Source organism: Schistocerca cancellata, chromosome 3 (assembly GCF_023864275.1).
Source record: "Schistocerca cancellata isolate TAMUIC-IGC-003103 chromosome 3, iqSchCanc2.1, whole genome shotgun sequence".
NCBI lineage: Eukaryota > Metazoa > Arthropoda > Insecta > Orthoptera > Acrididae > Schistocerca > Schistocerca cancellata.
In genome coordinates, this window is record NC_064628.1 from 764,692,444 (window position 1) to 764,719,480 (window position 27,037).

Here is a 27,037-nt window from a genome sequence, read left to right on the forward strand (position 1 = left end):
AATACACTCCTGGAAATTGAAATAAGAACACCGTGAATTCATTGTCCCAGGAGGGGGAAACTTTATTGACACATTCCTGGGGTCAGATACATCACATGATCACACTGACAGAACCACAGGCACATAGACACAGGCAACAGAGCATGCACAATGTCGGCACTAGTACAGTGTATATCCTCCTTTCGCAGCAATGCAGACTGCTATTCTCCCATGGAGACGATCGTAGAGATGCTGGATGTAGTCCTGTGGAACGGCTTGCCATGCCATTTCCACCTGGCGCCTCAGTTGGACCAGCGTTCGTGCTGGACGTGCAGACCGCGTGAGACGACGCTTCATCCAGTCCCAAACATGCTCAATGGGGGACAGAGCCGGAGATCTTGCTGGCCAGGGTAGTTGACTTACACCTTCTAGAGCACGTTGGGTGGCACGGGATACATGCGGACGTGCATTGTCCTGTTGGAACAGCAAGTTCCCTTGCCGGTCTAGGAATGGTAGAACAGTGGGTTCGATGACGGTTTGGATGTACCGTGCACTATTCAGTGTCCCCTCGACGATCACCAGTGGTGTACGGCCAGTGTAGGAGATCGCTCCCCGCACCATGATGCCGGGTGTTGGCCCTGTGTGCCTCGGTCGTATGCAGTCCTGATTGTGGCGCTCACCTGCACGGCGCCAAACACGCATACGACCATCATTGGCACCAAGGCAGAAGCGACTCTCATCGCTGAAGACGACACGTCTCCATTCGTCCCTCCATTCACGCCTGTCGCGGCACCACTGGAGGCGGGCTGCACGATGTTGGGGCGTGAGCGGAAGATGGCCTAAGGGTGTGCGGGACCGTAGCCCAGCTTCATGGAGACGGTTGCGAATGGTCCTCGCCGATACCCCAGGAGCAACAGTGTTCCTAATTTGCTGGGAAGTGGCGGTGCGGTCCCCTACGGCACTGCGTAGGATCCTACGGTCTTGGCGTGCATCCGTGCGTCGCTGCGGTCCGGTCCCAGGTCGACGGGCACGTGCACCTTCCGCCGACCACTGGCGACAACATCGATGTACTGTGGAGACCTCACGCCCCACGTGTTGAGCAATTCGGCGGTACGTCCACCCGGCCTCCCGCATGCCCACTATACGCCCTCGCTCAAAGTCCGTCAACTGCACATACGGTTCACGTCCACGCTGTCGCGGCATGCTACCAGTGTTAAAGACTGCGATGGAGCTCCGTATGCCACGGCAAACTGGCTGACACTGACGGCGGCGGTGCACAAATGCTGCGCAGCTAGCGCCATTCGACGGCCAACACCGCGGTTCCTGGTGTGTCCGCTGTGCCGTGCGTGTGATCATTGCTTGTACAGCCCTCTCGCAGTGTCCGGAGCAAGTATGGTGGGTCTGACACACCGGTGTCAATGTGTTCTTTTTTCCATTTCCATGAGTGTAGTATCCCAAGCATCAAACAAAAACTTTAACTCCATCTGAACACGCCTTTAAAGGCCAGTACCGACAGACTGCCATATTGTCCTCAGCCGATAGGGACCACTGGATGCAGATATGGGGGTGGGTGGGTACAAGGTCAGCACACCACTCTGTCAACCATTGTCAGTTCTCATGACCAGAGCTGCTGCTTCTAAATCATGTAGCTCCTCATTTGGCCTCACAGTGGCTCAGTGTATCCCACTTGCACACAGTGGTTGGCAGACCTTGATGGTCCCATCCAAGTGCTAGCCAAGCCTGACAGCATTTAACTTTGGTAATCAGATGGGAACCATTGTTACCACTGCAGCAAGGCCATTGGTCATACACCATCATTGCTACATGAAATTGCAACAAGTTAGCTCACACATCACAACCGCTGTACAAAATTGCAACAAATTTCCCCCATATATCAGCATTTTTATATGAAACTGTATTAAATTTCCCCCATATACCACCATTGGTAGACAAAATTGTAACATATTGCCCTCATACTTCGCCATTTTTGTTAAGATGTGTACATGCTAAGAGATATACAAATGCATCATCAACAACACACAGGGCAGTTTATTACACTCTCGTGTGACAGTGGTGATGTATGGGACTATGACACATTTTGTTTTATTGACAGGAGTTGATAGAGAAGAGACTGCTTACAGAACAGCTGTACAGCTGATGATAGAAAGCTGTTACCAATTGTGAGATCATATTAGACTGTACTAGCAGTGGACATGCAGCATATATATGATCAGCCCTAATGGTCAATGATTTGTTTGTCTTGTGGTAGCAGTGATGCTGAAAAATTTCAAGTGTCTAACACCTGAGCAAAGACATGAACTGTCAGTGAAAACTCTACCTAGATAATTTTAAGAACCTGTTTTCACAGTGAAGGTGATAATTTTTCTTAACTATGTACAGAGGTCCTCTAGTTACATGTGGATCCTGGTATTTTTATTTATTTACATCTTATTTGCATCACCCTCAACCGAATAAATGGGAAGCATGGTAGCGATCCTGTTGTCACTCTTCAATCACTGATTGAGGTAATTAAAAATACAGTGAAAAGAATAAAGATGATTACCTTGAGTTTGATGCATGAAGTCTTGACACTGAGAGGATGATGGTTGTGTGGACTCCTGTTTCTTAAGAACAGAATTTGGATACAGTGAGAACTGGACAAGATGTTATTTGAGGAAGGATCTGGAATGAACATTGGGAAGGGTCAAGCGACATGATGCAGGTGATAGGAGGAAGGTAGGATTCCAGTATACAGGGAAAGGTGGGATGGAGTCCTTGTTTGAAAAGGAAGAGGTATGGTGAGCTATAGTTGACAAGACGAGTAGATCTCAGGAGTGACTTTATGGTCTAGGAGAGAAACATGGTTGAATGATGACTAACTGACAACCTCAACTGCCGACAGGTGTTGTTGATATACCTCAATGTGGACAGCTGAAAATGTGTGCCCCGACCGGGACTCGAACCCGGGATCTTCTGCTTACATGGCAGACGCTCTATCCATCTGAGCCACCGAGGACACAGATGAATAGCGCGACTACAGGGACTTGAGTCTCACGGGAAGCGTGCAAGGAATAAGTCCTTGCAGTCGCGCTATTCATCTGTGTCCTCCGTGGCTCAGATGGATAGAGCATCTGCCATGTAAGCAGGAGATCCCGGGTTCGAGTCCCGGTCGGGGCACACATTTTCAGCTGTCCACATCGAGGTATATCATCAACACCTGTCGGCAGCTGAGGTTGTCAGTTAGTCATCATTTATTCCAGGGAAAAGCCGCACGGTTATCAACAGTAACTGTTCTTTCGAGAACAAGTTACTGTCTTCGTATATATAAACAAGGTTGAAATTACATTAGAAAAGAAAGTGGAGTGTGTGGAGAAGTAGGTTGATGGGGTGTGTTGATAGGGGTACAGCTACGGATCAGAGCTGTCAAGGATGAGGAATACAGCAGGGTTTTGGCATTCGATTTTGAGTGAAACATGGAACTGACGAAAGTATTCCAGATGTTTGCGGGAACTTTATCAGCTGATACAGCATATGGGAGGTGGAGGATGAACAGATGTGGAAAGCCAGGCAGAGTGTGTAACATTTACGGATTTGGAGACAGGGGTAAAAATTTCGAGATGCAGAAATCTATGCAACATTTACAGAGTGGAAGTTGGGCTGGATGAGAATCTTGTAGCTACGTAAGGCAATCAAGGGATTTAGTCCCAACGTTCTGTCAGTTGGTACGAGGGTCACTCCAAAAGAAATGCACACTATTTTTGTAAAAATACAGTTTCCATTCTGCATGTGTGAAAGTTTTACAGTGTGTAGATATATCCTTCCCACTTGTTTTCAAACTTAGTTCAACCTGTTCCCGTGAGTGGCGCCGTCACAGTATGTTTTCAAGATGGCTGCTACCCTTGACGTTTGTCAGAAGCAACGTGCTGTCATAGAATTCCTGTGCCGTGAAAACGAGACAGTGGTAAACATCCACAAGAGGTTGAAAAAGGTGGTTAGAGATACTGCTGTCGATCGCAGTACAGTTAGTCGGTGGGCAAGCAGATTACGTGATGAAAGCAGGCACGGCAATGCACGTCTCATCTCTTTGGGAGACTGAAAGACTCTCTTCGTGGAACAAGGTTTGAAGATGATGACTCCCTTGTGCACGCTGCCAAACAGTGGCTTCAACAGTTTGGTCCAGAATTTTACCGTGTGGGTATACAGGCGCTGGTTCCAAGATGGCGTAAGGCAGTTGAGAGGGATGGAAATTATTTGGAGAAATGAAGATATTGTTCCTAAATGATGTATCTACACACTGTAAGACTTTCAAACTTGTAGAATAAAAGTCGGAGTTTAAAAAAAAAAGTGTGCATTTCTTTAGGAGTGACCCTCGTAGTTTTAGTTGACTGTGTGATTTCTTCTGGATATTTAAGTCGATGGGGGGGAGGTGCCTCGGTTTTTTGTAGGATTGCTGGAGAGGAACTATTGGTTATACTAGGAGGTAAAACTGTCGAGGAGAATTTGGAACCTATACCAACACATACAGAAGTATAGCAGTTATTCTCTTTACACTACAATGATGGGAATGTAAAGAATCTCTGAGACGCTTACAAGATAAACACCAATACACAAAACGCAGGCATAAATAAATTATTTAAGGAAAACTAAGAAAGTGAGAAATCAGGATGTACAAACGACGATTTTAAAGTCACTTCTGCCGAAGACAATCCCAGAGCTTCATCGCTGCACCATCTAGATCAGACATGAGTGTGTTTTAACGTACTGAAGACTGGACAGACGAACCGTAATTGACAAGTAAATACACTACCTGGTCGTAAGTATCCAGGCATTCCTATTTGGTACGGAATTTGTCATTAGATGTTACTCTAGACGGACCAGCCAATATAAAAAGAGATGGGGAATATTCTGTTGTCAGTATAGGAGCAGTAACACCTGAAAGGGGCGATTAGGAGAGCTCAGCGAGTTCGAACGTCGATTAGTTGCTGGGTGTCACCGGAATAGCAAATCAATTAGGGACATTACAACCCTTACAAAGCTGTGCAGCTCGACTGTTAATGATGTTTTTGCAGCATACTTCGCGATTGCGCTGACTAATGAACGCACCTACGATGTTTCAGCATCCTGCGAAGTATATAGCAGCACTCAGAACAACACCAGTTTCATTAGAACCACCTAGTAAATTTTTCTACCTCTATACTTACTGGCCTTTACCAGCGTCCATGGAAGTTAAACATTACATGCGTGTATTATCTGAGACCGTTAATATAGACGAAATTTACTTACGTAAGTGGTTATTCAACAAATAAAGTTTGTTCGAATTAAGATATAACACATTTAATAATACAGTGGCAATAGCGCTCCATAGTTTGGCATCACAGAACACATGCTACAGGTACGAAAAATCTCTTTCGTATTTCGCTATATAACACAAAAACACATTCATCATATACTGTGATTAATTATTTCTACAAATAATAACAATTAGACAGTTAATTGATGAAACGCTGTTGGTGTAGCGCATTTATTTCACAGAAATTACAAACAACGCGGGTCTGCGCGGTAAAAACGTTCAATTCCAATTTGCTAAAAATAATAAAGGAAGTGGGAAGCATGTAGCGCGTTCGGTGCTAATTTATCGCAGCCGTAGATACACAAGTTTCATGTACAGTATGGATGTAGTTATATATTGCCACTGATAAAGGTATAAGAAATACAGTAAAATTATGATTTTCATACATATTACATCGTCAGATAATTTTTGTAGCACTGAAGATCTTTCATTTCCTATCGACGAAGCAGTTTCAAGAAATCTTATAATATCTACGTTTAGCATAGATGTAAGTCTGTTCATTAATTGTAAAGGCCATGCTTCAATATGAAACTTACATTCCATCTGAGTATTAACTGGAAGAGGGCCACTTGTATCGCCGCAGACTTCAGACTCTTTTGCTCAGCCACTATATCACGCATACAGTACTAACACTGTCAGTTGAGGTTTATGTAGGCACGCCTATAAAATTTTCTTATCTGTTCGCATTAACTTCGCGTAGCGGAATGACAAATTCCAGCAGTGCGCTTTTGCTCGAACCGTCCACAGACCTGCTCTGCAGGGTGCAAGCTAACGCAACTGCTTCAAGATGGATTGAATAGTCTGGCGAATTCCTACGAAATACAGTAACTTTTGTCTACCGGCATATGGTAGACAAGCTTCGTCTTTATTACAGGTTTGATCCAGCTTTCTAACAGATGCATCAGCAGCAACTGAGACCGATATGACATATTGCTTAGAAATAGATAAATACACGTTTCGTGTAGCGACAAAATATTTTCGGCAAAAAGTGAACTGTCCAGATACGAAAGGAGTTGAGTAAAGTACGTGGAAACACTTCACCCGTGCTTAATAATGCTTTTTTTCGGAATATTTTTGGGATGGTTGTTAAGCTGGGACTTAATAGCACAGATTAAATGGCGGTGAAAGAAACGAGTAGCAAAGGCTTTTACAAATCAAGCTTCTTACACACCTTTTGCTTTTCTTTCGGAATGTTTCGCAATTTCCGATGTGTTTGCTAGATTGGGACCTAATGATTAGTAAAATGATTCCGAGATCACACCCCGCAGACCACGCCATGTCGCTTGGCCGCAGTGTCACCCAGTGTTATTGACGTCATTTGGATGCGTTATGCAGGAGCAAGCTATAATCACACCGCTCTCCCTCCTGTTGTTAGCGTTCAAACCTTGGAACCGCTACATTTCGTTCAAGTAGTTCCTCAGCTGGCATCACGACGTGGAGTGAACTCCGCTCCAGTCCTCCCTCCTGGCAGTATCGGGAACTGAACTTAGGTCTTCCATACGGCAGTCTGACAGGCTAACTACGCTGCTACGAAGGCAGACTTGGGGTCGAACAGTACAGCATAATTAGATTGGGTGGTCCGATCTAAACTAACGTGACAAAAGTTATGTAATAGTGATACACACATGTACAGATGGCGGTAGTATCGTTGCAGACGATACAAAAGGGCATTGCATTGCATGAACTGTCATTTGTACTGAGGTGATTCATGTGAAAAGGTTTCCAATATGATTATGGCTGCAAGATGGGAATCAACAGACTTTGAACGCACAATGGTGGTTGGAGGTAGAGGCAGGGGACATTGTTTCAGAAATCGTCAGGGAATTCAATATTTCAAGATCCCCAGTGTCAAGAGTATGCCGAGAACACCAAATATCAGGCATTACCTCTCACCACGGACAACTCAGTGGCCGACGGCTTTCACTTAACGACCGAGAGAAGCGACGATTGCGTAGGGTTGTCAGTGCTGACAAACAAGCAATGTTGGGTTAAATAACCGCAGAAATCAAAATGTTCAAATGTGTGTGAATTCCTAAGGAAACAAACTGCTGAGTTCATCGCTCGCTAGACTTGCACAGTACTTACACTAACTTAAACCAACTTATGCTAACAACACACACACCCATGCCCGAGGAAGGACTCGAACCTCCGGCGGGAGAGGCCACGCAATCCGTTTCATGGTGCCTCAAACCACGCAGCCAGTCAGTGCGGCCCAAAGAAATCAATGTGGTATGTACGACGAACGTATCCCTTACGGCAGTGCGGCGAAATTTGGCATTAAGGGGATGTTAAATTTAGCGACTTGGCTACGGTGTATTTCAGGGACCACTGCAGCCATTGACATGAAACTTTTACAGAACATTAAACTGTATGTTCCGAGTCTACTGAACTACAATAATTGCATTTCAGCCACTGCTTTCGGAAATACAGTTTTTTAATTACACGGTTAAATTTTTATGTACTTTTTTGTGCGTTATTCGAAATAATTTAAATTATATATATGTTCTTCTTTCAGTTCAGTAGACTCAGGATATGTACGTTATAACTACCTGAAAATTTCAATACTCTACTCGAAGTGCTTTCTGAGATTTAGAGAAAAATGCAACATAAAATGTAAATTTTCAGGAACGGCTTCTAAAAATTCAAAACACTGTAACTCAATATACGTCTAATTTTTTATTTTTGGTCACTCAGAAGCACCTGCACCATATCCTCTTGATCTTTTTCAAACTTTTTTATTCTTTTCTTCTTTCTGGACTCCTTAGTGGCCAACTGTGTTGCATACTCTGCTTTATCAATGCGAACCTTGTCCATCTACATCTACATCTACATCTACATCCATACTCCGCAAGCCACCTGACGGTGTGTGGCGGAGGGTACCTTGAGTACCTCTATCGGTTCTCCCTTCTATTCCAGTCTCGTATTGTTCGTGGAAAGAAGGATTGTCGGTATGCCTCTGTGTGGGCTCTAATCTCTCTGATTTTATCCTCATGGTCTCTTCGCGAGATATACGTAGGAGGCAGCAATATACTGCTTGACTCTTCGGTGAAGGTATGTTCTCGAAACTTTGACAAAAGCCCGTACCGTTCAAGTTTTCTTGCTCCAGGAATGGTCTCGTTGCCCTGGGACGACTGGAAAAGAGACGTTCCATAGGCGGTCGGGCAACGGTAGGGTACGCAGGGGAGGTAGGACAGGCAAGGAATTGACACACCCGTCGCACCATGAGGAGTTTCCGCCGGATGGCGAGCGGCGGTTCCCCTGCCTCAGCACACAGGCTGGGGATGGGACTGGTACGGAAGGCACCAGTGGCCAGCCTGATACCCTCATGGTGTACTGCATCAAGAATCTTCAGATACGAAGGCCTTGCTGACCCATACACGGTGCAACCATAGTCAAGACGCGACCGGACGAAAGCCCTATAGAACTGCAGCAAACGCGCCCGATCTGCTCCCCAGGACCGATGGCTCAGACACTTCAAAATATTCAGTGCCTTCAGGGCCCGCACCTTGAGGTCTTTAAGGTGAGGCAACCACGACAACTTGGAATCAAAAGTGAGGCCCAGGAACCGCACAGTGTCGCTAAAAGGAAGAATGGTGTCCCTCAGACGCAATTCAGGGGAGGTAAAAAGACGTCGAGAACGATTAAAATGAACACACACACATTTTTCTGCAGAAAAGGTAAAACCCGTCTTCGCAGTCCATGCCTCTAATCGCTGTATCGTAAGTTGCAACTGCCGACTAGCAGTGACAAGACTGGAGGAAGAACAGAAAACAGCAAAATCGTCCACAAACAAGGAGCATTGGACAGGACTCCGGATAGTGGACGTGATACTGTTAATGGCGACAGCAAAGAGGGTGACACTTAAAACGCTTCCCTGAGGAACACCATTCTCCTGCACAAACAAATCAGATAGCACATTACCAACCCTATAACGAAAGAGGCGGTGGGAAAGAAAGGACCGAAGGAAGATGGGGAGACGGCCACGAAAGCCCCACTCATGGAGTTGATTGAGGATATGGCGGCGCCAAGTAGTGTCATACGCCTTATGAATGTCAAAGAAGACACCAAGACAATGCTGGTTACGTAGGAAGGCCTGCTGGATGGCCGCCTCAAGCAGGGTCAAATTGTCGATAGTGGAACGACATCGCCGAAAGCCACACTGAGAGGGGCTAAGGAGCTGCCTGGTCTCGAGCAGCCAAACCAGGCGACGGTTGACCATGCGTTCCAACGTCTTCCCGACACAGCTCGTCAAAGCAATACTGCGATAACTGCTGGGATGCGTTCGGTCCTTCCCCGGTTTGAGGAGAGGAATCAAAACCGCCTCCCTCCATGAGTCAGGGTATGTGCCGGATAACCATATCATATTTAAACAACTCAGGAGAACTTCCTTGGATGGCAGCAACAAGTGCTGCAGCATGCTGTACCGGATTTGATCATGACCAGGCGCAGTATCATGAGCCACAGACAGCGCCGAATCCAGTTCCCACATTGTGAAGGGGCAGTTGTAGGGTTCAGAATTTGGAGACCGGAAGTCCAAGTGACCCCTCTCGATGGCAGTTCGGTAGTGGCAGAAATCTGGATCACAGTTAATTGTGGCGGTAGATTCCGCAAAATGCATGGCCAGTGTCTGGGCAATGTCTCTCGGCGCCGTGAGGAGACATCCCTGATGCAGCAATGCCGTGACAGGTAGTGGGCTGCGTTGCCCAGAAATCCTCCTGATGGCTTCCCATACTTTCGTAGAATTAGTGATCCTTGTATCAGTGTGAAGTCATACCGCGCTATGCTTGCTTGGAATAGTATGTAGGGTTTTTCAGATGCAAGTATGAATTTGTCGATAAACAAATATTCATTTCATCGTGCTACTTTATTATGCCTCGCCGCGAATGTACTGTAATGGTTATCAAAATTATTATTGTTTTTCCTGAAAAAACATGGTTCATTGTGACGATTGAAGTATTCGCTGAAAGATTAGACAAAAAATAAAATTACAGGCTGATGCAGTAACTGCGGACTTCCAGCTTGCTGCCGCGCCGTAGGCGTTTGCGGTGACGCCGTTGTTCGTCGCCTCAAAAGGCTGGAAAAAATTTGAACCTCAGTTTGCCAGAAACGCTTGGGAATCGCATCGTGCTAGTGCAGCATTTATTATATTTGAGTACTTACTATAATTGTCAAAAGATGACCAAAATCTGTGAGCGGTTCGGCGTGTGTTTCGTTTGTCACAGTTGCAGTACCACGGTATGTGTCACCTGACCTGACAAGACAATATCTACCTCTTCATAGTCTCTGTGTTTTGTGTGATGAAGACGTAGATGAAGTTTGATCATGGCCTATAAAATGATCAAAGATGTGATTCACGTACTTTTAGTCTGAGTTTTAAACTAACTATTAAACACTTATCTGCAAATACGTGTAGTATCGCCTCACCGGAATTGGAAGATCAACTGAACGCTGTGAATAGAATCTTGAATAATAGCTGTAAGACAAAAAACAGCAAAACGAAAATAACGCTGTGTAGTCCAATAAACCATATATTGCTGAATGAATTAGAATAGGAAATGAGACACTGAAATTAATAGACGATTTTCGCTATTTGGGTAGCAAAAACCTCACGATAGCCAAAGTAAACGTATATTGTTGTTGCAGTCTTCATTTCGAAAACTGGTTTGATGCAGCTCTCCATACTGCTCTATCCTATGCACTCTCTTCATCTCCGAATAAATACTGCAACCCATATATCCTTCTGAATATGCTTACTGCATTAATCTGTTGGTCTCCTCTAGAATGTTTAAGACCCACTATTCCTTCCAATATTAAACTGGTGATCCCTTGACGTCTCAGAATGTGTCCAGTCAACCGATCACTTCTTTTAGTCAAGTTGGGCCAAAAATTTCATTCCTCCCCATTTCTATTCAGTATCTCCTCATTAGTTACATGATCTACCCATCTAATCTTCATCATTCATCTGTAGCACCACATTCCAGAAGCTTCTATCCTCTTCATGTCTGAATTGTTTACCGTCGCTTTTCACATCCATACAAGGCTACACTCCAGACAAATACCTTCATGAAAGACTTCCTAACACATAAATCTACATTCGATGTTAACAAATCTCTCTTGTTCAGAAACGCTTTTCTTTCCATTGCCAGTTTATATCCTATAGCCTCTCTAATTTGACCATCATCAGTTATTTTGCTGCCCAAATAGCAAACCACATCTACTACTTTTAGTGTCTCGTTTCCTAATCTAATTTCTCAGCATCACCTGATCAAATTCGAATACATTCCATTATCCTCGTTTTAATTTCAATGATATTCTTCTTAGACCCTCCTTTCAAGACACTGTCCAGTCCAATGAACTCCTCATCCAAGGCCCTTGTCTCTGACAGGATTACGATATCATCGGCAAACTTCAAAGTTTTTATTTGTTTCGCTAAACTTTAATTCCTACTCCAAACTTTTCTTTGGTTTCCTTTTTTGCTTGCTCAATGCACAGATTGAATAACATCGAGGATAGGTTACAACCCTCTCTCACTTCGTTCTCAACCACTGCTTCCCTTTCATTTCCCTCGACTCTTATAACTGCCCTCTGGTTTCTGTACAAGTTGTAAACGGTCTTTCGCTCACCGTATTTTACCGCTGCTGTCTTCAGTGTTTGCAATAGTGTATTCCAGTCAGCGTTGTCAAAAGCTTTCTCTAAGTCTACAAATTTGCTGTAAACGTCTTTGCCTTTCATTAACCTATCTCCTAAGAGAATTCGTGGGGTCAGTGTTGTCTCGCATGTTCCTACATTCAAAGAGCATATTCCAGTCAACATTCTCAAAATCTTTCTCTATGTATACAACTGCTGTAAACGTAAATTTGCCTATCCTTAAACTATCTTCTAAGAAAAGGCATAGAGGCAGTATTGCATCGCATGTTCCTACATCTCTCCGAAATCCAAACTGATCTTCGCCTAGATCGGCTTCTACTAGTTTTTCCATTCTTCTGCAAAGAAATCGTATTAGTATTTTGCAACCACGACTTATTAAGCTAATAGTTCTGTAATATTCACGCATGTCAGCACCTTATTTCTTTGAAATTGGATTTATTACAATATGCTTCAAGGCTGAGAGTATTTCGCCTGTCTCATGCATCTTGCACACCAGAGTGGAATAGTTTTGTCATGGTTGTCTCTCCCAAGGATGTCAGTAGTTGTGATGGGATGTCGTTTACTCGAGGGACCTTGTTTCAATTAGATCTTTCAGTGCTCTGTAAAATCTTCACGCAGTATCGTAACTCCCATCTCATCTTCCCCTACGTCCACTTATCTTTCTATAATATTGACGGCAAGTTCATCTCCCTTATAGAACCCCTCTACGTATATGCTTCTTCCTCCCTTCCGTTTTTCCCGTGTTTGTATTCATATTATAAATTAAAGTTGTTGTGTCCGTTTGTAAAAGCTAATGTCAGTAACAACTGTAGGTATTTTGAATCGGTTTTTAGTAACAGAAAGAGTTATTCACTAGAAAGATTTGTGCATACAGCTTACTACCGCTAGTCGGCCGTAGATATCGGCTAGCTATAATTAAAGAGCAGCTACTCACAGTGGTCCAGTGTGGGCGCTATTTATCTTGTGGCAACGGAGCTTGTTAGATATGCTAATGCATCAATGCGGAATCGATTTACACTGGAAAAAAATAGTTCCAATTCTGGCTACCAGGTGCAAATCTGGCACTGTGAACTCAAGAAAGACATATGTCTATATGTAATGATTACGAATGGAACGCGATCTGTGAAGATCAAACAAGTGAGGAAGGCATAATGATTTTATTACACTACTGGCCATTAAAATTGCTACACCAAGTATAAATGCAGATGATAAACGGGTATTCATTGGACAAATATATTATACTAGAACTGACATGTGATTACATTTTCACGCAATTTGGGTGCATAGATCCTGAGAATTCAGTACCCAGAACAACCACCTCTGGCCGTAATAACGGCCTTGATACGCATGGGCATTGAGTCAAACAGAGCTTGGATGGCGTGTACAGGTACAGCTGCCCCAACATTTTCAACACGATACCACAGTTCATCAAGAGTAGTGACTGGCGTATTGTGACGAGCCAGTTGCTCGGCCACCATTGACCAGACGTTTTCAGTTGGTGAGAGATCTGGAGAATGTGCTGGCCAGGGCAGCAGTCGAACATTTTCTGTATCAGAAAGGCCCGTACAGGACCTGCAACCTGAGGCTGTACATTATCCTGCTGAAATGTAGGGTTTCGCAGGGATCGAATGAAGGGTAGAGCCACGGGTCGTAACACATGTGAAATGTAACGTCCACTGTTCAAAGTGCCGTCAATGCGAACAACAGGTGACCGAGACGTGTAACCAATGGCACCTCACACCGTCACGCCGGGTGATACGCCAACATGGCGATGACGAATACACGCTTCAAAATGGTTCAAATGGCTCTGAGCACTATGGGACTCAACTTCTGAGGTCATTAGTCCCCTAGAACTTAGAACTAGTTAAACCTAACTAACCTAAGGACATCACAAACACCCATGCCCGAGGCAGGATTCGAACCTGCGACCGTAGCGGTCCTGCGGTTCCAGACTGCAGCGCCTTTAACCGCACGGCCACTTCGGCCGGCGAATACACGTTTCCAATGTACGTTCACCGCGATGTCGCCAAACACCGATGCGACCATCATGATGCTGTAAACAGAACCTGGATTCATCCGAAAAAATGACGTTTTGCCATTCGTGCACCCGGGTTCGTCGTTGAGTACACCATCGCAGGCGCTCCTGTTTGTGATGCAGCGTCAAGGGTAACCGCAGCCATGGTCTCCGATCTGACAGTCCATGCTGCTGCAAACGTCGTCCAACTGTTCGTGCAGATGGTTGTTGTCTTGCAAACGTCCCCATCTGTTGATTCAGGGATCGAGACGTGGCTGCACGATCCGTTACAGCCATGTGGATAATTTGCCTGTCATCTCGTCTGCTAGTGATACGAGGCCGTTGGGATCCAGCACGGCGTTCCGTATTACCCTCTTGAACCCACCGATTCTGCTAACAGTCATTGGATCTCGACCAACGCGAGCAGCAATATCGCGATTCGATAAACCGCAAAAATCGCGATAGGCTACAATCCGCCCTTAATCACAGTCGGAAACGTGATGGTACGCATTTCTCCTCCTTAAACGAGGCATCACAACAACGTTTCACCATGCAACGCCGGTCTACTGCTGTTTGTGTATGATAAATCGGTTGGAAACTTTCCTCATGTCAGCACGTCGTACGTGTCGCCACCAGCGCCAACCTTGTGTGAATGCTCTGAAAACCTAATCATTTGCGTATCACAGCATCTTCTTCCTGTCGGTTAAATTTCGCATCTGTAGCACGTCATGTTCGTGGTGTAGCAATTTTAATGGCCACTAGTGTGCTAACCGCCACTTACACAATTTGTTAAGTATGAGCACCGAGACACCAAGGAGATGCTGCATCTGTAAAACGACGTGATGAACAGTTGTTCGCAGCGTTTCCGGAGGAATCTGAGTAACGTGTTCCTGTATACTGGCCTTCAGATCAGGTAGAGTCCGAACGTGTCCCTGGTAGACACGTTCTTTTAGATATCTCCAGAGCCAAAAGTGACATGAATTCAGGTCAGGTGATCTTGCAGGCCACCCATCTGGAAAACCTCTGGACATAACGCATTCGTGGAAGACTGCATTAAGCAGACTTCCACTGGGTGAGAGATATGAGGTGTTGCCCCAACTTGCACGAACAGTGTTTCCCGCGTAGTTGCGCTTTTCCAAAGCAGGGGCCGTATGCTATACAAGGAGGTCTTGACAACGTGTAGACATCACGGTACACCTGACAGGTCCTTTGGATGTATTCTCCTCAAAGAACAACAACGGACCGACAATAAAGGTGCTTGTGAATCCGCACCGCAAAGTCACGTATACATACGGCGGGTGCAGTGGGTTTTCGTGCACAACACGCGGTTTAACAGCACCCCAGATTCGGCAGTTCTGTGTATTCACTGCACCCTGTAGTGTAAGATGTGCCTCGCCATTCCAGGAAATATTACTTGACTACATGTAATCAACTTCGATTCGTGCTAGAAACCGAAGAGCACATTCAGAACGTTGTTGCGGATCATGTCTCAGTTGCAGCACCATCTGGATGTTGTACAGGCACCAGTATAAGACAGACTGCAAAACTTTCCGCTCTGTTGACCATGAAATTGACAATCCTCGTTGCACTGCAGTAACACGCCCGGGCCACGTGCAGCATAGTCAATTACAGCAGCAGCTGCCTCATCGGTAACTTTCCTCTTCCAGGTGCCACACCAAGCTCACCCGTGCTTTTCGGTTTTATTATTATCTTCTATAAACCATTTAATGACATCGGACCTCTCCTCAGACCTTTCAGTCGGCTATACTTTCTCAATGCAGCACTGAAATTCCTGTCGTTTACGAAAACAGGTTCATTAACAGAGCACGTTCTCTCTTCACTCACGTTAAGCATTGTTAAATGGTGGAGCGGATGTCATACCGTCATACAAAAAGTGTACAGCGTCAGATTTGCACCTGGTCGCCAAAATTGGAACTACACTCCTGGAAATGGAAAAAAGAACACATTGACACCGGTGTGTCAGACCCACCATACTTGCTCCGGACACTGCGAGAGGGCTGTACAAGCAATGATCACACGCACGGCACAGCGGACACACCAGGAACCGCGGTGTTGGCCGTCGAATGGCGCTAGCTGCGCAGCATTTGTGCACCGCCGCCGTCAGTGTCAGCCAGTTTGCCGTGGCATACGGAGCTCCATCGCAGTCTTTAACACTGGTAGCATGCCGCGACAGCGTGGACGTGAACCGTATGTGCAGTTGACGGACTTTGAGCGAGGGCGTATAGTGGGCATGCGGGAGGCCGGGTGGACGTACCGCCGAATTGCTCAACACGTGGGGCGTGAGGTCTCCACAGTACATCGATGTTGTCGCTAGTGGTCGGCGGAAGGTGCACGTGCCCGTCGACCTGGGACCGGACCCCAGCGACGCACGGATGCACGTCAAGACCGTAGGATCCTACGCAGTGCCGTAGGGGACCGCACCGCCACTTCCCAGCAAATTAGGGACACTGTTGCTCCTGGGGTATCGGCGAGGACCATTCGCAACCGTCTCCATGAAGCTGGGCTACGGTCCCGCACACCGATAGGCCGTCTTCCGCTCACGCCCCAACATCGTGCAGCCCGCCTCCAGCGGTGTCGCGACAGGCGTGAATGGAGGGACGAATGGAGACGTGTCGTCTTCAGCGATGAGAGTCGCTTCTGCCTTGGTGCCAATGATGGTCGTATGCGTGTTTGGCGCCGTGCAGGTGAGCGCCACAATCAGGACTGCATACGACCGAGGCACACAGGGCCAACACCCGGCATCATGGTGTGGGGAGCGATCTCCTACACTGGCCGTACACCACTGGTGATCGTCGAGGGGACACTGAATAGTGCACGGTACATCCAAACCGTCATCGAACCCATCGTTGTACCATTCCTAGACCGGCAAGGGAACTTGCTGTTCCAACAGGACAATGCACGTCCGCATGTATCCCGTGCCACCCAACGTGCTCTAGAAGGTGTAAGTCAACTACCCTGGCCAGCAAGATCTCCGGATCTGTCCCCCATTGAGCATGTTTGGGACTGGATGAAGCGTCGTCTCACGCGGTCTGCACGTCCAGCACGAACGCTGGTCCAACTGAGGCGCCAGGTGGAAATGGCATGGCAAGCCGTTCCACAGGACTACATCCAGCATCTCTACGATCGTCTCCATGGGAGAATAGCAGCCTGCATTGCTGCGAAAGGTGGATATACACTGTACTAGTGCCGACATTGTGCATGCTCTTTTGCCTGTGTCTATGTGCCTGTGGTTCTGTCAGTGTGATCATGTGATGTATCTGACCCCAGGAATGTGTCAATAAAGTTTCCCCTCCCTGGGACAATGAATTCACGGTGTTCTTATTTCAATTTCCAGGAGTGTATTTTTCTCAGTGTAAATCGGTTTCGGATTAACGGATTATCGTATCTACCAAGTTTTGCTTCCATACAATAATGACAGCCCACCCTTGATCTGAGTGATTGATAATGATGAGGTCCCATACTCCAAGGAGCGTAGGGGACGATGCGGGAGACTCGCACTGCTGACTAGGCAAGGTCCTAGCGGAGGTGGTTTGCCATTTCCTTCCTCCGACCAGTAACGAGGATGAATGATGACGACGAGATTAAGACGACACAACACGCAGTCATCTCGAGACAGGGAAAATCTCTCACCCCGGCGGGAATCGAACCCGAGACCCCGTGCGCGGGAAGCGAGAACGACACCGCAAAACAACAAATGATTACCTGCACTTTAATTAAACTACCCAAGTATTCAGTGCCATTTGTCCGAAGCCAAAGCGGGTCGCTAGTAGGATATAAAATGCAGACTAGCAGTAACAAGAAAAACATTTCTGAAAAAGTGAAACTTACTAAGAGTGACTGTGAATTTAAATATTAGGAAATATTTTCCGATGGTATTTGACTAGAGTGTAGCATTGCATGGAAGTGAAAGCTGAACAATAAATGGTTCAGACAAGAGCTAATATTCTCATTAGCTATCGAAATGTGGTGCTATAAATGGATACTGAAGTCTCTATGGGTAGATAGGATTACTAATGAGGAGGTATTGAATCGTATTGGGAAGAAAAGAAATTTGTGTTGTAACAAAACTAAAATGTTTTTGCTAATAGAGGGAAGAGGGGGAGAATAAAAACTATAGAGGGAGACCAAGACCTGATTGCAGTAAGAAGGTTCAAATGATGGACGTAAGTTACAGTAGCTAAGCGGAGATGACGAACTTTTCACACATAGATAGCGAGGAGTTCATTGAGAGCAGGAATTCAAGATCGGTGATCTGTGGACTAAGAAACCGGGAATGTTTTTTTCGTCAGTTTTGAAAGTGACAGTGTAGCTCCGAGCTACCGATGTCAACTGATTCAGATGACCAGGATTTTGATGTGAATCATGCATTCAGCTATAGGATTATAAATTTTCTTACTGCTTTCTCTGTTATTTCTCAACGACTGCACTACAGACATCACGTTGTAAGAACGAAGTCCCCGAGGCTTAGGCTTCACAGTAATTATTTCACTGCCCAGATGTTGTTATGCCAGTTAGTAAGTTTATTCGGAACGCATATGAAATCAACCACTGAATATTCCTAGCAATGCGGCTGTTTGGAATATAGCTAAACGAAATTGTAAAGTTCCGTGCTTTCATGGAATCGTCACGACCGATATTTCAATCTTTCTATGATAAAATAGTGGATATAATTTCGATAGCAACGACAACAGTCCTGGCATAGATCAATGGTAAGAGATTAGTGAAAGAAGATTTTTTCATTTGTTCATTTCTACAACACATTTCAAAACTAGAAGCGCGTTTTTCTCGGAGTATGATTTTTCAAAATGACACGCACCATAATTCCAACGAATTTCAATCAATTTGAAAATTTAACCACACCCTCGAAGTACCGTTTCAAAATGAACCACTTAGGGAATTTTCGATTAGTCGGTTTAAACAATATTTATTAAGAAATGAGTGTTCTTATTTGGTGAAAATTGGACGACTTCATTCAAACAATTGTCAAATACAGAAAAATCAATATTTTTAAAATCCCCTGCGTAGTTCACTCGCGACACTCAAGTAGTTTACACAGATTTTTATTATTTTTTCCGGATTCAAATAGGCACCAGTTATCGTGCTTACCGCAGATCAATTCAAGACACCTAGGTAGAATTGCTGCAGTGTCGCCACTTTGTAGTTATTTTCCGATAAAAATTTATTGTAATGTACTTAAATACACACATCAAAAAAAGTTTTGCATCGCCCCGGTTCCCAGAATTCCTAAACATAGACGTTAACTGTGGATATTGTGTCACAGACACTGTCCCTTTAACTGTTCAGAGATGACACGAAACCCGCCCAAAAATGTAAACAACCATGCATGAGCAGCGCCTATTAGACAGAGCGGGTCCGACAGCCGATCAGTTCCAGTTATTCCACCAGGATGGAGGTAGACGGCCTGTGTTGTCTGCAGTTCAACCATGCCTAGACGGTCAATACTGCGGTTCGATCGCGTCCGCATTGTTACTCTGTGCCAGGAAGAGCTCTCAACAAGGGAAGTGTCCATGTGTCTCGGAGTGAACCAAAGCAATGTTGATTGGACGTGGAGGAGATACAGAGACACAAGAACTGTCGATGACATGCCTCGCTCAGGCCGTCCAAAGGCAACTACTGCAGTGGATGACCGCTACCTGACAGCAATGCCACTATGTTGAATAAGGCTTTTCGTGCAGTCGCAGGACGTCATATTATGACTGAAACTGTGTGCAATAGGCTGCATGATGCACAACTTCACTCCCGACGTCCATGGTGAGGTCCATTTTTGCAATCACGACACCATGCAGCGCGGTACAGATGGTCCCAAAAACATGCCGAATGGATCGCTCATGATTGGCATCACGTTCTGTTCAACGATGAGTGTGGCATACACCTTCAACCAGACAATCGTCGGAGACGTATTTGGAAGCAACGTGGTCAGGCTGAACACCTGTCCAGCGAGTTTATCAAGGTATAGATTCCCTGCTGTTTTGGGGTGGCATTATGTGGGGCCGACGTACGCCGCTGGTGGTCATGGAAGCCGCCGTAACCACTGTACGATACGTGAATGCCATCTTCCGACCGATAGTGCAACCATATCGTCAGCATATTGGCGAGGCATTCGTCTTCATGGATGACAATTCACGCTCCCATCGTGCACATCTTCTGAATGATTTCCTTCAGGGTAACGACATCGCTCGACTAGGGTGGCCAAAATGTTCTCCAGACATGAACCCTATCAAACATGCCTGGGATAGATTGAAAAGGGCTGTTTATGGACGACGTGGCACACCAACCAATCTGAGGGATCTACGCCGAATCGCCATTGAGAAGTGGGACAATCTGTACCAACTGTGCCTTGATGAACTTGTGGATAGTATGCCACGACGAAAAGAGGCATGCATCAATGCAAGAGGACGTGCTACTGGGTATTAGAGGTACTGGTGTGTACAACTATCTGGACCATCACCTCTGAAGGTCTCGCTGTATGTTGGTATAACATGAATGTGTGGTTTTCATGAGCAATAGAAACGGCGGAAATTGTGTTTATGTTGATCTCTATTCCTGTTTTCTGTACAGGTTTCGGAGCCGAGGTGATGCAGAACTTTTTTTGATATGTGTATATGCTGAATAACTACTCCAAGTTTATTTTTCGAAACAGCTAACTACATTCAGAATTGAATAAAAAAAGTCAGTGCCAGCACTTGAAACCAAAATAAAATTGCTTGAATAGGAAAATATGTTAAAACAAAAAAGAACGAAAGACTTAGGGAGCAAGTTGCAAGGCGAGCTGCCTCATATGCATCAATTGCTGCCTCAGCTGAGAAGAGTTTTATCAACTTTATTTCGAGATCCGCGGCAAAAAATGCAATATGCATAAACACTATCTTCATATTTTCAACAGACAGTCTTACCAAATCAGTTAACGCTATGAAGGACATCTCGAAATTAATGCCATTAGATTTGTACAGAAAACAAAACAGACTAACATATGACATACCAGAGGAAACAACCGATGAAGAAATATTGGAAAATCTCTACGAATGGATGTAAAAGGACAAAGTAGTGAAATATGTTTACTAGAAACAGATAAAGTTCTCGATTCCCGGCGGGGTCAGGGATTTTCTCTGCCTCGTGATGACTGGGTGTTGTGTGATGTCCTTAGGTTAGTTAGGGTTAAGTAGTTCTAAGTTATAGGGGACTGATGACCATAGATGTTAAGTCCCATAGTGCTCAGAGCCATTTGAACCATTTGAATTTGATAAAATTCTGCCTCAAAATGGGACGTCAGATGAGAAACAGATTTCATCAGAGTGCAGAAGTTACTCCACGACTTAGCAACATACTACCGGCAAGAGGAGGTTGTACATAGGATTCCAGGCACAGAATATTAAAAACTAAACTTCAGTCACGAGATGATTTAAGTGCCATATCCTTAACCACACAATGAAACATTTTAAATCTCAACACCAGATTGTGCCAGTTGTGCTCAACCACATCAGCAGACGAATGACTGCAACAACGAGGCAGTTGAATGCATACCGTATCATTACCGTAAGAGGAAGTCCAACAAAAGCAGCACAGAATGTGCCACTTAGTGTTTTTACAACGGTAATTTGCTAGCATAGACTATGGAGAACAAATACAATTACGTCAACGTGGAAAACAGTGTAACCTCTTCAGTTAAAACAAAATTATACTTCACATCACTCACAAGCAAAATGAAAAGAACACCTCCATATATTGTGCTTACGAACTGGCGACACGTTATAACATGGCGCAGTTCCTAGGAATAATATCGACAAATGAAACGGATACTGCTGAACATCCTTCCTCTCCAAACTATATTTTTCGTAAAATCAGTCTGTCAGAATACATCGGTAGCACAATAAGGCAAGGCCATATGTCTATGGAACTAGCCACTGAAATCATGGCATAAATATTTCAGAGTTCTATGCTGCAAACCCAGTTGCCAGTTAGAACTGAAGAAATGGAAGACGAAATATTGAATAGTGACCATCAAACAGTGCCTAGTATGGATCAGGAGAAAACTGATGTAAACACGGATCCGGAAGCATACTTACCACAAACCCCTTCAATCACATCGACAAAAAGTAACATACTAAACATAGATAACACGTCCACCGCAGTAAAAATTCCTGATACTGGCAAGAGTGACAAATATATTACACAAATGAAGTTCGAATCAGGAGGAATAACTTGCGGTAGCAGTGTATAAGCCACACGCTCAATAGAGCAGACTCAGCAAGCAGACAATCCAGCGACTAGCAAAGTGGATGTGCATCATAACTAAACGAACAAGAACGAAGTGAAGTTGTCAGATACACAAAACAATGTGACAAAACGAACAATTACAGACATTAGACAGCATGTAGATACAGTAGATCCGACACAGATTTCTAAACACATCAGCTTGAACGCGAAACTTATTAAACTAGAGGGTGAAAAAGCTATACAGACATCCCTCCGATACATAACAAGAACAGAGCATGAAAAGGGGAAAACAATCACCTTCCCCACAACCGAGGCAGCAGATAGATTAATGCTGGAGGCAAATAATCTGACCACAGATTTCAAAGAATTATGTGACCTGCTACGTCAGTTCTACACAAAAAGATCATGGACGACATGGATTCGAGCTCCGGCTCACAACGTGCTGCATTCAGACACACTTCCAATAACGCCCTTATTAAATTCCACAGATTAACGCAGTGAGAATTGCCTTCGTAACTGAACATAGAAATAAGGCAGATGAAATGGGAGCTGATCAGTTGTGTATTCTGGAACTATAGCTGAAAAATGGGAAACTCACACATTCCCCACTGCGTCAGCTACGTGTTTGAATCATCAAATGCAAAGGCAGTTATTGTATAAACAGGGGCCGATCGACAAAACTCAGAAATATGAAGCGAACATACGGTTTCTGTTGCATTTTGACACCAAACTGGTCAATGGATTCTCACATATATATGCTCGCTACACATTTCTGAGGTTTTGTTGATCGTTATATCTCTATACATATTCAAATAGGAAACTTACGAGAACATCATTTTTCGATATAGTCTCCTTGCGTTTCAACGCACTTGCTCCATCGTTGTACAAGCTTCCCGATGCCCTCATAAAAGAAGGTTCTCGGTTGAGCTGCGAGCCAGGAATGCACCGCTTCTTTCACTGCTTCGTCCGAGGCAAATCGACGGCCCCTTAATGCCTGTTTGAGTGGACCAAACAAATGATTCCAGAATGAGATATTCACTCTGCAGCGGAGTGTGCGCTGATATGAAACTTCCTGGCAGATTAAAACTGTGTGCCCGACCGAGACTCGAACTCGGGACCTTTGCCTTTCGCGGGCAAGTGCTCTACCATCTGAGCTACCGAAGCACGACTCACGCCCGGTACTCACAGCCTTACTTCTGCCAGTATCTCGTCTCCTACCTTCCAAACTTTACAGAAGCTCTCTTGCGAAACTTACAGAACTAGCACTCCTGAAAGAAAGGATATAGCGGAGACATGGCTTAGCCACAGCCTGGGGGATGTTTCCAGAATGAGATTTTCACTCTGCAGCGGAGTGTGCGCTGATATGAAACTTCCTGGCAGATTATAACTGTGTGCCCGACCGAGACTCGGCTCGGGACCTTTGCCTTTCGCGGGCAAGTGCTCTACCATCTGAGCGACCGAAGCACGACTCACGCCCGGTAATCTGCCAGGAAGTTTCATATCAGCGCACACTCCGCTGCAGAGTGAAAATCTCATTCTGGAAACATCCCCCAGGCTGTGGCTAAGCCATGTCTCCGCTATATCCTTTCTTTCAGGAGTGCTAGTTCTGTAAGTTTCGCAGGAGAGCTTCTGTAAAGTTTGGAAGGTAGGAGACGAGATACTGGCAGAAGTAAGGCTGTGAGTACCGGGCGTGAGTCGTGCTTCGGTAGCTCAGATGGTAGAGCACTTGCCCGCGAAAGGCAAAGGTCCCGAGTTCGAGTCTCGGTCGGGCACACAGTTTTAATCAAACAAATGATAGTCAGAAGGGGCCTGGTCGGGACTATATGGAGGATTATCCAGCACTTCAAATTTGAGTTTCTGGGGCGTTTAGCAGTGTGGGCAGCAGTATGCGGACGGACATTGTCGTGTAACGACACAATACATTTGACAGCAATCCTCGGCGTTTGCTTCGAATTGCAGGCTTTAGGCTGGCAGTAAGCATCTCACTGTAACGTACACTGTTTATTGTTGTGCCCCTTTCCCCACAATGTTCCAGTACTGGACACTGAGCGTCCCAAAAAACCGTAAGCATCAGTTTTCCTGCGGACGGTTGCATCTTAAACTTTTTCTTGCGCGGCGAATTTGAATGTTTCCATTCCATACTCTGCCGTTTACTCTCCGGTTCGTAATGATGGATCCATGTTTAGTCACCAGTAATGATCCTGTCTAAGAAGTTGTTCTCTTCGTTACCATTGCGATCCGTTTTTTTTTTTTCAGATGTCCAAGCGCGTTTGTTTATGCTACTATGTGAGTTGCTTTGGGACCCTTCTTGCACAAACTTTATGAAACCCAAGATGGTTGTGGATGTTTTCGTAGGCAGGACCGTGACTAATTTCCAGACGATGTGCCACTTCGTCAATAGTAAATCGCCTGTCTAAGAGAATCATTTCACGCAATGGTTTGTTTATTTGTGGCGGTAAACGGTCGTCCGGCTCCTTCATCGTGCATAACACTTGTGCGACCATTTCGGAATTTTGCAATCCATCCGTAGACACTCCGTTGCGGCAAAACACTGTTCCTGTACTGTACCTAAAGTCTTCGATAAATTTCGGCCCCTGATACGCCTTCCGACCTCAAAAAACGGATGACTGAACGTTGCTCTTCTTTGGTGCAAATAGACAGCGGAGCAGCCATGATTAACAGCACGGTAGCGATAACGTAACTAACCTAGTAGCTTGAAAATTGCAAAGATATAACAACAAATAAACAAAGCCTGCGTCATCAACGTAAAACGACAGTACCACCAAAAAAAACAAAAATATAACTAAATTGCGGATAATGACTAACCCTCATATATATATATATATATATATATATATATATATATATATATATATATATATGTGTGTGTGTGTGTGTGTGTGTGTGTGTGTGTGTGTGGGTGGGTGTGTGGGTGGGTGGGTGGGTGGGTGGGTGGGTGGGTGTGTCTGTGGGTGGGTGGATGTGTGGGTGTGAGTATACAGGGTGAACATTAATAAAATCGGCAAACTGTAGGGACTGATTCCTGACTGGAAATGGAAAAGGTCCTATAAACATGCGCACAGAAATGGAATGTTGCCACGCTAGATTGTGCTGGAGAATGAAAATTCCTCTGATCACATGCCGAGTGTTCCTTGTGTGTTGCAGGATATTGTAGCTGACGCAACTTACTGTAAGCACCAGAATGGTGTACTATTCATGTCGGGAACAAACCGGGATGGTACCTGTGTATGGCCAGACAGCAGGGCTATACCCTCACATACACCAACCACATCACACAACATTTCAAGCCCTTTTTGGACGTTTGTGTGGTCATGGGTCCTTTCAGAGAGGCGAGTGTGCAGGGAGGTGCGAACTGTGCGTACACCAGATGTGGAGGACTGGAGTCTGCTGGATATTGAGGCGAATCCTAGTACAAGCTCCAGGCATGTGGCCCGCCAACAAGGTGTAAGTCAAAGTATGATTATGTGAATCCTGCACGACAACCGCTACTAGCCCTATCACCTGCAATCCCCTGGAGGCCACTTTGAACATCTGTTGTGACGTGGGGGCGATGTAGCTGTATAGTGTGTTCCGGGACGATTTGTTGTCCTTGCACGCACTCCGTCCATTTCTGGACACATGTTCATATGACATTTTTCCTCCATGATCAGTCAGGAGTCCATCTCCGCAGTTTGTCGGTTTATTAATGTTCACCCAGTATTTGCGCAGTACCCCGATCACAAAGAACCGTATTCTGAAAAAAAAAACAGGGAGCGGGCAACTACACGTATGGTAAAAACTGATTGATAACAACAGATGCAAATGCAAAAAGTGCCCTCTGGTTTAGTAGACACGCCGATGATAGAGACCAGAAAGTTTTAAAATCATTTAAGAACTTTGCTTGTTAGTGGCGAATCGTCTGGAACAATCTGAGACATACAACAACAGAGTCAGCGCTGCAACTAACATAGACGTTACACTAAAAAACAAAATGTCAATGAATATACGAAGTCTTCACGGGTTGTCAGCCGAGTAGCATCGTTGTCTCGTAGCAACGTTTCGATGGAATGCGTCTCCATCATCTTCAGGCGAAGATGATGGAGACGCATTCCATCGAAACGTTGCTACGAGACGACGATGCTTCTCGGCTGACAACCCGTGAAGACTTCATATATGAAATTGGCCGAGAAAGCCTGCACTCGCATATAAAATGTAAATGAAGTTTCCGGGTAGACAACCCATTCTGGATTGATCAGATCACAATATAATTACACTCACAATCAACGATAAAAATAATACCGATCAAAGCCTGGTTACGGCAGAAAGGTTTGACTTTCAGAAAGCAAATCGGAACAAGCTACTTGAATCCGTATGCAGTGTCGGGAAAACTCCTCCCGCCGGAGCATAAAAAGAAGAAAATGTTCCTCGTTAAAACACTCTGACAGGAACGTGGGGAACCAGTTGCGTCAATTCTCATTCCGCCTTCCTCTACGAAAATTTTGGAATGCGAACATATTCTCGCTCATTAACACAAAACATTAAAATCCTTTTACCCAGTCTTTCTTTGTAGTTAAGACTTCCTACTCAGCATTTCCGTCTCACTTTCACGCGTAAATGGGTCTGTACAGTCACTTGAGACATGCACACAATTTGAAGTGAGTTTACTGAGAGGGAAAACGCGCACATTCCAAAATGAGTAATAGTCGACAACGACGCAATCGACTCCGAATAACGTGGCGTACGACTTGCAAAGGAAGCACCATCGGAATTATTGCTATGATGTGGAACGA

General features: G+C 45.1%; 1 protein-coding gene and 1 non-coding gene across 3 annotated transcripts in view; both read right to left on the minus strand.

Moving 5' to 3' along the window:
- LOC126175790 (sodium-coupled monocarboxylate transporter 2-like) overlaps positions 1-27,037 on the minus strand; it is a 219,022-nt gene that overhangs the window by 176,726 nt on the left and 15,259 nt on the right. The window lies entirely within an intron of this gene.
- Positions 2,922-2,995, minus strand: Trnat-ugu (transfer RNA threonine (anticodon UGU)). The gene has a single exon. It is a non-coding gene; the product is annotated as a tRNA-Thr (tRNA).